This window comes from Nannobrachium achirus (genome assembly GCF_963921795.1).
Source record: "Nannobrachium achirus genome assembly, chromosome: 21".
NCBI classification, from domain to species: Eukaryota; Metazoa; Chordata; class Actinopteri; order Myctophiformes; family Myctophidae; genus Nannobrachium; species Nannobrachium achirus.
This window is the reverse complement of record NC_137828.1, coordinates 55310884-55323693: the sequence shown is the minus strand read 5'-3', so window position 1 is coordinate 55323693 and position 12810 is coordinate 55310884.

Here is a 12810-nt window from a genome sequence, read left to right as displayed (position 1 = left end):
TCCTCTGCCCTTTTCCTCCTCAGTGTGCTTTGAAGAGCCTTTGCTTGTAGGTTTTCATGTTTAGTAAAAGTTCATTTGCAAAAAACGTTTTTATAAATGTTCACAAATCCATTTTTTTTACTGTGCACTCAAAGTAATATCAATCAAACTGAAGTTGGGTGGATTTGACTAAGTAAAAATGACTTAACAAAATAGATGTATCATAAAAAATGTAACTTTATTAGAAAGTAGTTTTTGTTTTCATTTAAACTTTGTTTTTTGGCAAAAACAGATAACTCCAACAGTCATTTTTTTTCAAAAACAGATAACTCCACAATTGATGTTTCACCATTGAATGTGGCCATATCGAGGACGCAAAAAGGATTTCCAGAATTTCACAGGAGAGCAAAAACAAAGTTTTGACAACATACTTAAGCAGTCTGTACTTTTATAGGGGCCACATGTAGCCACCAGGGGGCACAATAGAGGACAACTCAGGGGCCCCTGGGGTGCTAAAGGTGCACCGTTGCTCCAATCGGCACCAAACTTGGCACAACCACTGTTCAGGGGTCTACCATGACAATAGTCACACCCGGGGCCACCTCACAGGCCACATATCAGTGGCCCCTGGGGTCCCCAGGTGCCAAAGGCACGCTGCTGCTCTGATCTGCACCACATATGGCACACACACTGCCCATGGGTCTACCATTACAATAGTCACACCAGGGGCAACCTCACAGGACTCTTCAGGGGCCCCAGTGTGCCATATTAGGGGCCACTGGGAGCCACACCCCACATGGGGCCACATGGTAGACCCTCTGAACATTGTTTGAGAAAATGTTGGTGCATAATGGGGCAACAGTGTGCATAATGGGGCAATAGTGCGCCTATGGCACCCAGAGGCCCCTGGGGGCCACACATGGCCCCTGGGAGCCACACATGGCCCCTGGAGTGACTATCTTCATGGTAGACCCCTGGAACAGTGTTTGAGACAGGTTTGGTGCATAATGGGGCAACAGTGCGCATAATGGGGCAACAGTGCGCCTATGGCACCCAGAGGCCCCTGGGGGGCCACACGTGGCCCCTGGGAGCCACACATGGCCCCTGGTGTGACCTTCTCATGGCAGACCCCTGAACAGTGTTTGAGACACTTTTGGTGCATAATGGGGAAACAGTGTGCATAATGGGGCAACAGTGTGCCTATGGCACCCAGAGGCCCCTGGGGGCCACACATGGCCCCTGGGAGCCACACATGGCCCCTGATGTGACTTTCCTCATGGCAGGCCCCTGAACAGTGTTTCAGACACTTTTGGTGCATAATGGGGCAACAGTGTGCATAATGGGGCAACAGTGTGCATAATGGGGCAACAGTGCGCCTATGGCACCCAGAGGTCCCTGGGGGCCACACATGGCCCCAGGGAGCCACACATGGCCCCTGGTGTGACTATCTTCATGGCAGACCCCTGGAACAGTGTTTGAGACAGGTTTGGTGCATAATGGGGCAACAGTGCGCCTATGGCACCCAGAGGCCCCTGGGGGCCACACATGGCCCCAGGGAGCCACACATGGCCCCTGGTGTGACTATCTTCATGGCAGACCCCTGGAATAGTCTTTGAGAGAAGTTTGGTGCATAATGGGGCAACAGTGCGCCTGTGGTACCCAGAGGTCCCTGGGGGCCACACATGGCCCCTGGGGGCCACATATGGCCCCTGGTTTGACTATCCTCATGGCAGAACCCTGAACAGTGTTTGAGACAAGTTTGGTGCATAATGGGGCGCCATCTTGGATCACGTGGTCTAAACACGCTGCCCAATGGATTTATCTGTTTCTGCAAACAAAGAGCTATGTCACTTGTCTGTTTTTGCTACAAAACATGATCTTTGAGGGCGTTTAGAATAGGATATATCTGCCTTAACAACAAAATTGATTTTATATTCTAATAAAACTCTAACTTAACTGTTATTTCCAATAGTCAGCTCATTTTTTTCCAAAATGGCTTTTATCTGTTTTTGCAAATGAACTCTTCTTATACTGTTGCATTTCTGTATTTTGTGCGAATGTGCATTTAAATAAAAGACAGCCGCAGTCTCTGTGTGTGTGTGTGTGTGTGTGTGTGTGTACATTGCCAGATTTACAGTAACTATTTTTTTAAGTCGGTTATTTCTCCACGCCCTGCGGTCGCTTCTTGCCCTTAAGGCGTCTTACTTGTGCCTTATGACTATTTTTTATAATGCATTGTAACAAAGATGAGAGAAAGGTATGTGCTCATGTTGAATTGTCCAAATGAAAAAAAGGTGAGGTGCGTAAGCCAAACAAATACTCGCACACCAACATAACAAAAGGAATGTCCTCAGAGGTTTGGCAGTTGCAAAAATATTTTTATTTCAATATGATCCATGGTGACAAACCAGAAGGGAAAAGAAGAAAAGGAAGACCAAAGACCACCTGGAGGCGTACTGCTGAGAAAGAAAGAAAAGAAGCAGGATGGAAATCATGGTCTGAAGTCAGGACTGCAGCAGCCGACCGTGGAAAGGGGAAGCACTCTGTGAAGACCTTATGTGCCTCAAGGCACGAAGTGGATGTCTAACAGGTAATGGTGACAAAATAAAAAAATACCGATTCGTGTTTCGGTAAAAAAACAAAAAAAACACAAAAAAAAAACACCCTCAATGTGTCTTGATAGTAGACTCATCATTAACTCTTTTACCGCTTCGGACGTTCCCGTTCGCCCCAATTTTCAACCCTGCTCGTTGCCAATACGGCTCGTTCTTTTTACCTTGTCTGATGGCTGTAAGCTGATGTGGGGTCGCGCCGCCGTGTACAGTAAAAATATCTCCCGTAATGCTGCTCTCAACAATCCACCTAGGGTTGCCAACTCCCAGAGTTTCAAATACGGGACATCTCTAATGATTACTGCGACGCAGAAGGCGCCGCCGAAAAATCGAGTATTTTCGGTTATAAAGTTGGCTAAAACGGGTATTTTCCTATATTAAATCATATTTTTCCTTTCACAATATTAATTCGGGTGTCTTTGGGCCACCTAACCTATTAAAATCGGGTATTTTCGGTTATAAAGTTGGCTAAAACGGGTATTTTCCTATATTAAATCATATTTTTCCTTTCACAATATTAATTCGGGTGTCTTTGGGCCACCTAACCTATTAAAATCGGGTATTTTTGGTTATAAAGTTGGCTAAAACTGGTATTTTCCTATATTAAATCATATTTTTCCTTTCACAATATTAATTCGGGTGTCTTTGGGCCACCTAACCTATTACCTTAAAATCATGTAGTGTAGTCCTATATTATATTTCTCTAAATTTTCCAAAACATATAGCCTAGGTCTACATGGTTCTTATGTGCCCACTCTCTGGTTACCCAACACTAGTTTAATCATATTGGCATACAGTAATAACCATTGGGTTTTAAAAACAAAATCAACGCATGCTTATTCACATACCAGCCTGTCTGGGGTCGCTTTAGTTGGCAGACAAAACTACTGTAGTGCTCCCAGGAATACCATCCCATGATGGCTGATTTTCTGCTTGCTTGCCTGCTTTTTCACCTTGTTGTTTAGGCTATCACCAATCATGGATTCATGTGTATTCTGCTTGTACACAATCTTCTGTCATCTTCAGAACATTAAACAATGTTCTGAGCCGAGCACTGTCGTATGCTGCTCGCTCGCACGCACTCCCGTATCGTCTCTCGCAGGCAACTGTGGACTGAACCTACAGCCCATGGGAAGGGATTGTGTAGGGGGCGGAGACTGTGTCTTAGCAACACTGTGTTAAGCCAATTAGCTGCTTACAAACAGCGCAGCGCCCCTCACAGCAATGGGATGCAGCACTTGTCTCAGAGGAGAGCAGAGTGGAAGCTCTCTGACAGGCAGAATCGCTGTCATTTCTCAATTAAATCATCCCGTCATTCATATTTATCCCCCAATCTTCAAATACGGGAAAAGAGCGTCCTGTATCAGTTCAATACGGGACACGTCTTTTAGTTTCCAAAAAAGGGACGATCCCGTATTTTACGGGACGGTTGGTAACCCTAAATCCACCGCACGTTAGCAATAATGGAGTCCCAAATCACTTCCTGGCTGTTTTCTGTGGATCTGTTCTAGAAAATGCATTTCTATGCTCTGAATGGATGGCAAGCGAAGCGGCCCAATTCACAGTCATTCTTTGCATAAGGCTGCCCTCTGCCGCCAGCTCGGCTAAAGTACACATATGTAGGGTTGCCACCCGTACCGTATAATACGGAATCGTTCCGTATTGGACAATTAAAAGATGCGTTCCGTATTGAACCAATACGGAACGCGGTTTGTTCCGTATTTAACCAAATGCCCCATAAAGGCCTGTCACACAAACCTCAACACAGCATTTAACAATAATGAATGAAATAAAACACAGGAAATCCTCTCTGCCCGGGCTGCCCGGCCCCTGTCTGCATAATGCGCTGCATGTCGCTGTCAATCACCGTTACCTAGTTACAGTCAGTGATCACTGAACTTCCTCCTTCCACCAGGCAGATGCACACCGCACGCTTTAAAAGCAGAAAAGAATTAGTGCTCCATGGTTAATCGTTTTCAAACCGAAATCGCGATGTGAAATCCCGCGATTAGCGAATCGCAAAGGCCACGGTTTCTCTGCGAAGTAGTCTTCCCAAGCAACATGGAGACGTTTTAATTTTTAAAATCCCTTCATAATTGACTAAAGCAATGATCAAATCAAACTGTGATGACTTTCTTTGCTTCCACGCATCTCCACAGCACACTGCTGAAAGACAAAGTGAATGTGATTTTTTGGCACAGTGGTCACTGTGCAGGAGCATGGGAACAGCATGGGAACTAGGGATGCTGCAGGTGTTACAGCACCCCTATGGGGAAGTTCTCATTTTTGAGCGGTGGTTACACCGTCTCCTATACGTGGCCGTGTGTGTATGCGTGCGTGCGTGTGTGCGTGTGTGTCTGTCTGTATGTAGCCTGCAGGCCTGCAGTACCTTTTATGGCCACACATGTTAAGGGAGGGGCGCTGTTGTTCAGGCCAGGCCAGACCAGGCACACACACACACACACACACGCACACACACACACACAGGGGGGAAGGGGGGGGGGGAAACCACCGCTCAGTTCACACGGGTGTGATTTTTTATTTAAATAAGAAAAGAACAAATCAAACATAGCAAAAATACAATATAGGTTATATCATGTTGTGTGTTATAGTTATAACTATTCTATGCATTTCATGGGTTTGGGACTGCATTTCTTCGCCGGCCGGCGGCTGTGCCACGCGCACGGAACGCACAGAACGCACGCACCGCGTGCCCGGAAGAGGTGTTCCTTATTTCAATTTCTGAAAGGTGGCAACCCTACACATATGAGCGTTGTAAAAAGAATTAGTTTGAAAATATCAATAGATAATTTTCTATAACATCGCAAAGGTAAGCTGCTTTTTGCTGGCACCAGCCCCAATAAATAAATAATAACATCTGGCAGTATAACTGTTTAAAGAAGAATTACTAATTCAACTGGATCCCCAGACCCATTTCAAATATGATTATTTTGAGGGGTCCACGTTAGGCGGGGGCGGCAGTGGTTCAGGGGTAGAGAAACCGTCATTAGAACACGGAGGGTTCCAGAAAGGTACCCAGTTCGATTCCGGGCTCCCCAGAGTTAGTGTCGAAGAGTCCTTGAGCAAGACTCTAAACCCCTAGTTGCACCCGTTGAGCAGGCTGGTGCCTTGCATGGTTTCCTCCACCATCGGTGTATGAATGTGTGTGTGAATGGGTGAATGTAATGCACAATCTCCAAGTGCCTTGGATAAAGTCGCTATATAAATGCACCATTTACCATTCATCACATGTTCTATTTACCGCATGGGCATTCATTGTTTATTGACATTCTAGTGGAGTGGTGCCTTGTATTTATGGAGCCTTGAATTTATGGAGATGTTTTTGTCACATTCCGAAGGCAATCATTTGATGACCGTCGGAGTCTCCAGTAGGAGCCTTGCAGAGTCTCACACTGCAGGGGTTCCCAAACTGTTTTGGCTCAGGGCACCTTATGGCATATTTTACATATTTTAGCATAAGAGTATGATCTAACAATTTATTTTACATAAAAAATATTACACTTTTTGTTATTATTTTAAGATGATGACAACATCTGAATGAATTTGTGTTTTATTGAGTAAATCATATTACTTGGCACCAGCGCTGCATTTGATAACTTCTCTGGGCAAATGGAGGCATACTGGTTAGGGGCTTGTAGCATAAATTCAAAATATTATCACATTATCTCGCGGCACCCCTGGACTGCCGTTATGGCACCCCAACTAAATAATCAAGCCTTCATGGGGTGGGTAAATGATAGAAAATAAGTATTCTTTTGGGTGAACTACTCCTTTATTAAACACATTTATAAAGCCAGAGATTAAGTGTCAAGTTCAACACAAGCCATGTCAGCCTGCTTCCCATCATCCTGGCTGTTCTGGCCTGCAGTCACCTGGGTTCAACACGATAACATGCAGTGAACTGGAGGACAAGCCCTCCATAGACCTGTCCAAAGGCTCTGTTCTGGACTATGGAGCCTTCGTAGCATGCGGCCTTAGACGTAATAATAATAATAATAATAAATGAGCCCAATGCCATCGACATGAGCTGAATTTACTGAACTGATCTGTATAGGCGACTTTGTCTGGCGGATATCATCTCATATTGAGGTCAAAGTGACACTGTGGTTGGGCTGTTGGTGGCTCTAGCCTGGTTCATCAAGACAGAAGGAACAGTGTTTGTCCGGAATTTCATCTTATGTCACAGATGTTCATGGACATTGATGGTTATGATTGGCATCTTTGTTGGGCCAACCGTGGTCATCTACTGTACATCGATATCAGAAAAAAAGATCTCTACTTTTATAGCCTATGCAACTTTTGTTTTTGTTCAGTAGGCTACATGTTTCAAGGGAAGCAATGTCAAGAAGGAAATACATTTGGGTAGAGCTGTTTTTGTTTTGTTTTATAAATCACCCAACAGCGGAGGAGTTGCTCATTTGCATATCAGCCTGTGGGCTATCCCTCAGAGATGGGACAGAGAGGAAGGGTACCAGACATACTTGTTCTCATTATTCCAATTGTATCCTAACTGTCTAGGGAACAACCTTCGACATTGAATTCACCACAAAATAAGAAACTGATACATTTAACTAATATAAAATGAGTCGCCTCAACTTGTTTTGAACACATTGTATTCACACGCATGCACGCTCACACACTTGCCCAAGTTCAACAGAAAGGCAAAGGGAATGATTTCGATCATTCGACGATTCCTTCTCTCTTGTCAGAGAGAGAACGCCCTTGCCCCTCAACATATACACGCCTATCCCCCTAATAATTATGCACACTGGCACAACACACACAGGCAGACACACAGCACACACACAGACGCAGAGGGAACCCAGCAGAGCCTCAGCACGCACAGACACGCACACACACACACACACACACACACACACACACACACACACACACACACGCGCACGCACGCACGCACACGCGCACACGCACACATGCACACAAATCACATCAGCACTGAGGTGGTAAATCGCCCTTCAGTAGCCTTCCTCCAGGGAGTCAGCAGTTCAGCGCTTATCGAGCCGCTATCTGATTACTAAAAGGCTGTCCCGCGTTATAAATGAACCCGCAACATGTGTGCGCTACGGGTAACGCCGGGGCGCCCTGGGAGTGGAAAAGCCATTACAGGGAGGGTGGGGGTGTTATGAATGAGATTAAAGGAAGCGGGGGAAGCGGGTGGGGAGGGGAGGGGAGGGAAGGGGGGACCTCGGAGGCCGGAGGGAGCAGCTGCCACTTGCACTTGTGTTCGGTTAGCGGTTGGTGTCATTGTTGTGGTGTTGGTGGGCGGAAGAGGGGAAGGTACGAGGGTGGGGGTTAGGGTAGGTGATATCTGTGTGTGAGCAGAGCTGAAGAAGAGGCATGAAAAAAAAAACTGTGTCTGGCTGATACATACAGTATGGCAGCACGTGCGACTCGTGCGAGGTTCAGCAGGTTTGCACGAATGTGCGCCTTCGTTTTGAAGCGAGACCGCGATACGCACACAAAAAGAACATTTATTCCGTATTGGTGAATTGCGTATAATTACTTGAAAGCTCCCTAACCACTCTAGATTCACACGATGATTACAGTAGTTGTATAAAGGACCAAAGCTATAATTCTATCCAACGTGGAGTGGACATGCACGCTGGATGTTGCTGCACGATGCTCATTTTGTGTTCCTCGCAGGGCCTGCTCTCCTGACGGGAAAATAGGAGGCAGCAAAGGTGATAGCCTTAAACGGTGTGATTTTAAGAGCATGTTTTTACAACAGCCACACAATGGCCCTGAACAAAATAGCTCTGTGATCCTGCTGGTTGCTAGCGATTGAGAAGAGGATATAATGTTACTGCCAAGACAATTTTGAAATTATGAATCTGTTTTGAACATGTTTTACGATTTACAATGTAGGCATTTAGCAGACGTTGTTCAGCCATTGCAACTTACACGACGACATTAAATATGGAGTGATACATCAAATGACATCAAAAATCTATAATCTGCACATTGAAACTATACACACTCTACGATGCCAGGTTTGCAAACGACCTGGCATCTGCCTACATAACATGTTTTAGCCTTTGCATAAGACTGCAAGGTCGTCAAGGCTAGGGCAAGTGCTACGGCAAGTGCTATGCGCTAAGGTGGAGTCTGAAGAGTTAAAGTAGAAGTGCTTACCAACAATTTTAACTTAGGTATTTAAGGACCATTGGAATAAGCTGCATTCACTCAAAGTTTGAACTATTTGTATTGGAAAGGAGTTTTAATCATTTGAAATTGGTGCTATGACAGGAAAGGTTCGTGTAGAAAGGCTTTGGTCCTCTATATTGGTATGCAATAATGCAATACAATTAATTCATTACTACTACAGCAACCAGCATGCCTTGCACCTGGGGGGGGTTGGGTGTTTACCAAAGGCTACCAACCCCACTATTTCCTGGCAAGAGACACCGCATAGCCAACACAGTCAACACATTATCATCCCAACTCAAATATGGACCTGGTGCCCCAGGCATACATTTCTGATGGTGTTTGCCCTGTGGCGTCTCTAGACTCCAGCGGTGCCCCAACCTAAGTCTATAGACATCACACTGTGTCATATATTGATGCAATAAGAGTCATTTTTTTTAACATAGGCTATTATTATTGTCTTGAATGCTTTATAGCCCATAGCTTTTACACTATGTCATTTTTGAGCGGTGCTAGCCGCTCCAACGCGTGACTTCATGTGTAAGACTGTGTGTATATGCAGTGTTCTTCAAATACTGACGTCGTATCTCCCTATCCGCATTCCGCACGTCCCTTTTCTGATTGGACAATATAATGACGAGCACATATCTATGTATCATCATCATACATCATCATTATACTGTACTTTTGCCCAGTATTTATAATCTTCCTTCAGTAAAGCTGGTTGCACACTGCTGCGTTTTTCGGGCCGAATATCGGAGTGAATTTCGGAGCCCGCAAATAAAAAATCAACCTCACGTTATGTCAGTCACGTTTGCACACTGCCGCCCGCTTCGCGCACCATTCGGTCCCTTGCTCTCTCTATCTCTCTCTCTCTCCTTGCCCTGAAAAACGCATTTCGCAACGAAAAACGCAGCAGTGTGCAACCAGCTTAACTTTGCAATCACAAGAGAAAGTGTTTGATTTCAAGAGTTTCCGAGTCCACACATTAATGTCTGTGGGCTAAACTGCACACAGCATGCACAGCATGTTTAATACTGTATATCGTCACTGTCGGCCAGAAACCTTGTATCTCAAAGTTTCAAAAGTTCTTTTCGTAAAGTAAAGCCCTGCGTCACACAAGACTAGTGAAAATAGAAGATCTATAAGCACACAACGCCTCGCGATTGTGTGCTTGTCGGCTGTTTTCAGATAAATATTGTGAAAATAGCAGATCTACATGCTCACAACGCCTCGCAACGCGAGGCGTTGTGAGCATGTAGATCGGCTATTTTCACAATGCTCGCCTCTTGCTTACTTAATATTTGACAGTTTGGCAAGTCCTGTAGAATATTCGACTATAAGAATACTTTGAGGTTGAATAGTTCGAATACTAAAAATCACTATTCGTGAATGCCCTACTGGTGACATTCACTGGACAGCTCCCAGCATTGCGTCATCATTTCCAGATGACAGGTCATTCAAGTAGAAACTATATAGGTGAATGGTTGACGATCATATTTTTCTGGAGTTTCACCTTTTGGGAAATGCCAGAGTCTTCAGAGGTGAATGGAAATCCTTGTTTTTATTAAAATGACATTCATTTCATCTACCTCCATTAAATCATGCAGCTCTGAAAATCCCCACTCCACTCGTAGGCCCAGCGTTCCAATAGAGGGGGGTATGTGCCTGCATAAAGTGAATGGCAAATCAAGCGGCATAATAAAAACTGTTTTAATCTAAGCAGCGCTGTTGCAGGGAGTGAGGGGTGCAATTTTCATGTTTAGAGAAATAATCCATTGGGCACTGTGGCTGGTGAATGGGTTGTGTACATATGTGTACATTTTTAAGGCAAATTTGTATTTAGTTTCGTCATAGTCTTTTGAATGAAATTTAAGTTTGAGTCATATTTTAGTAATCTGAAATGTTTTAGTTTTAGTCGAGCAAGTAAAGATTTTAGTTGACTGAGTGTACAGTTGATTTTGTCAATAAAGAAATACTTTGGCAGGCCTTAATGGTGTCGTAATGGCAGATTTGACACTTGGTTGCATGCTGAAAATAGACAATCTACAAGCTCACAACGTGCGTTGTGACCATGTATATCGGCTATTTTCAGTCTTATAGTTCTACTGGATCTCTTCTCCACCAGTCTATTTTAGTTTAGTTTTTATTTGTTGACGAAACTGTCTATTATAGTCTTAGTTTTTGTCATCATAGCTTTTTTTTTTCTCATAGTTTTAGTAAACGATGTGGCGTCTGTGGTTCGGTTTAGGCCGGAGCCATGTGTTGCACCCTACCTATCTGTCTCTCTGCACTTTCCTACTGTACCTAATAAAACAAAAAGGGAACACGTGATGATCAAAGGAAGGCAATTTTGGGGACATTAAGGATGCTGGAACAGCTTTGAATTGCACTTTGTTACACATTGTTTGTTTTTTGTTTTTTTGGCACGCCAAAAAGGGAAATAACTAGCACACAAGTGGGTGAATGGGTGGTGTGCCAAATATGGTAAATAAAACAGGTAGAACTGAACCTTAGATGCCAAACCATATTTGGCACACCACTAAATGTAGTGGTGTATGTCCCACTAAATGTATTGTCCTGACTCTCTGTACCTAAATAAAGCAACAATGACCTTCATCAGCAAAAGGTGAAATAATCCATGATGATCGAAATAAAGCAATTTGGGAGGACTGGCCAAGCTACTGTCCCTGGACAGTTTGTTGCCTGCCCCGGGCAATCGTTATTGTCGAACCCTGATTAAAGAATCAAGGCAGACAAATGAGACAATAGAACAGCTTTTATTGCATTGTTTGTTAAACATCGTTTTTTTTAGGAGCTTAGCAGCCAAAACAGGGACACAGTGACGATGACAAACTGCTGTATGACTACTGCACTGTACCACCTTCATCTTATGACCAACCCTAAACTCAGCCCAGCTCAAGAGGCTAAAATTCATGTTAAGCCTTACTGGGTTAACTGGGTTTCTTGGCAGGGACGTGCTGGCCACTGGGGAAAGTGGGACAATTCCCCAACGGCCAGTACCAGGCCGTCCGTGAAAAAAATAATAACAATAATAATAGGCCTATATACATTTCCAAGATCCACCGCAATTCTATTTTAACAAGGTACAGTAGCAGCCTACTGTATATGATAATGTCTCAAGGCAACATGCACAGCATGGTCCACACACACACGCACGCACGCACGCACGCACGCACGCACGCACACAGCCTTGAGTGCTGTGACAGGCTGGCCAAGTTGAGCACAGCTGGTCGTCGCTGCCCCTCACTCACACTAGCCTTGCCTTGAGTCACACTGACACACACTCTCTCGCCTTGCTTGGATAGACTGTATAAGCCTCTATCAGAGTCCAAGGTGAAGAGCTATTCACCGCAGATTTTAGGTGTAAAGCTATCCACCTAAAGTGAGAAAATAAGTGGAGGCCATCATAGTCAGTCACGGTGAAGTCCTATCACTGTGACTGACTGGTCTAGATCGACCAATCAGTGAACGGGGTGATGGGCCGATCTGTCTGATAGTAAAAACAGAGAGATGTGTCGGGGTTCGCCTACTCACCGCGAGTAATGACGTAATGTTGTAGTTTTATGACTTAAAAAAGACTACACTGTGATGGATAGCTTATCACCGTGGTGCCTACTATGAACTGAAATGAACTGCAGCTGTAAACATTTCTGTCCCTGGCATCATCAGTGTGCATGTGTGCGTGCGTGTCCAACTGATGGTTTTCTGTTATATACTTCCCAGAAGTCTCTCATGAAACTATACTTATCCCCAAAACCAAAAGGACAATTGTATTTCCATCCTGAAAGAAGTAGCAGGCCTAATATTATTATTGGATTAGTTTATAGCTACCTAGTATCAGCAATAACACAAATGAAAGTCAAAGTTCAGTTCATTATTTTGCCTTTTGTAAGGCTCGATATTTGTTTTAATTTCTTGAATTAATATGTCTTTAGTTTGCAAAAATTAACCTGAAGCAATATGACATTAAAACTATAATATACCGCTACACTGCATACCGTACTTTAGG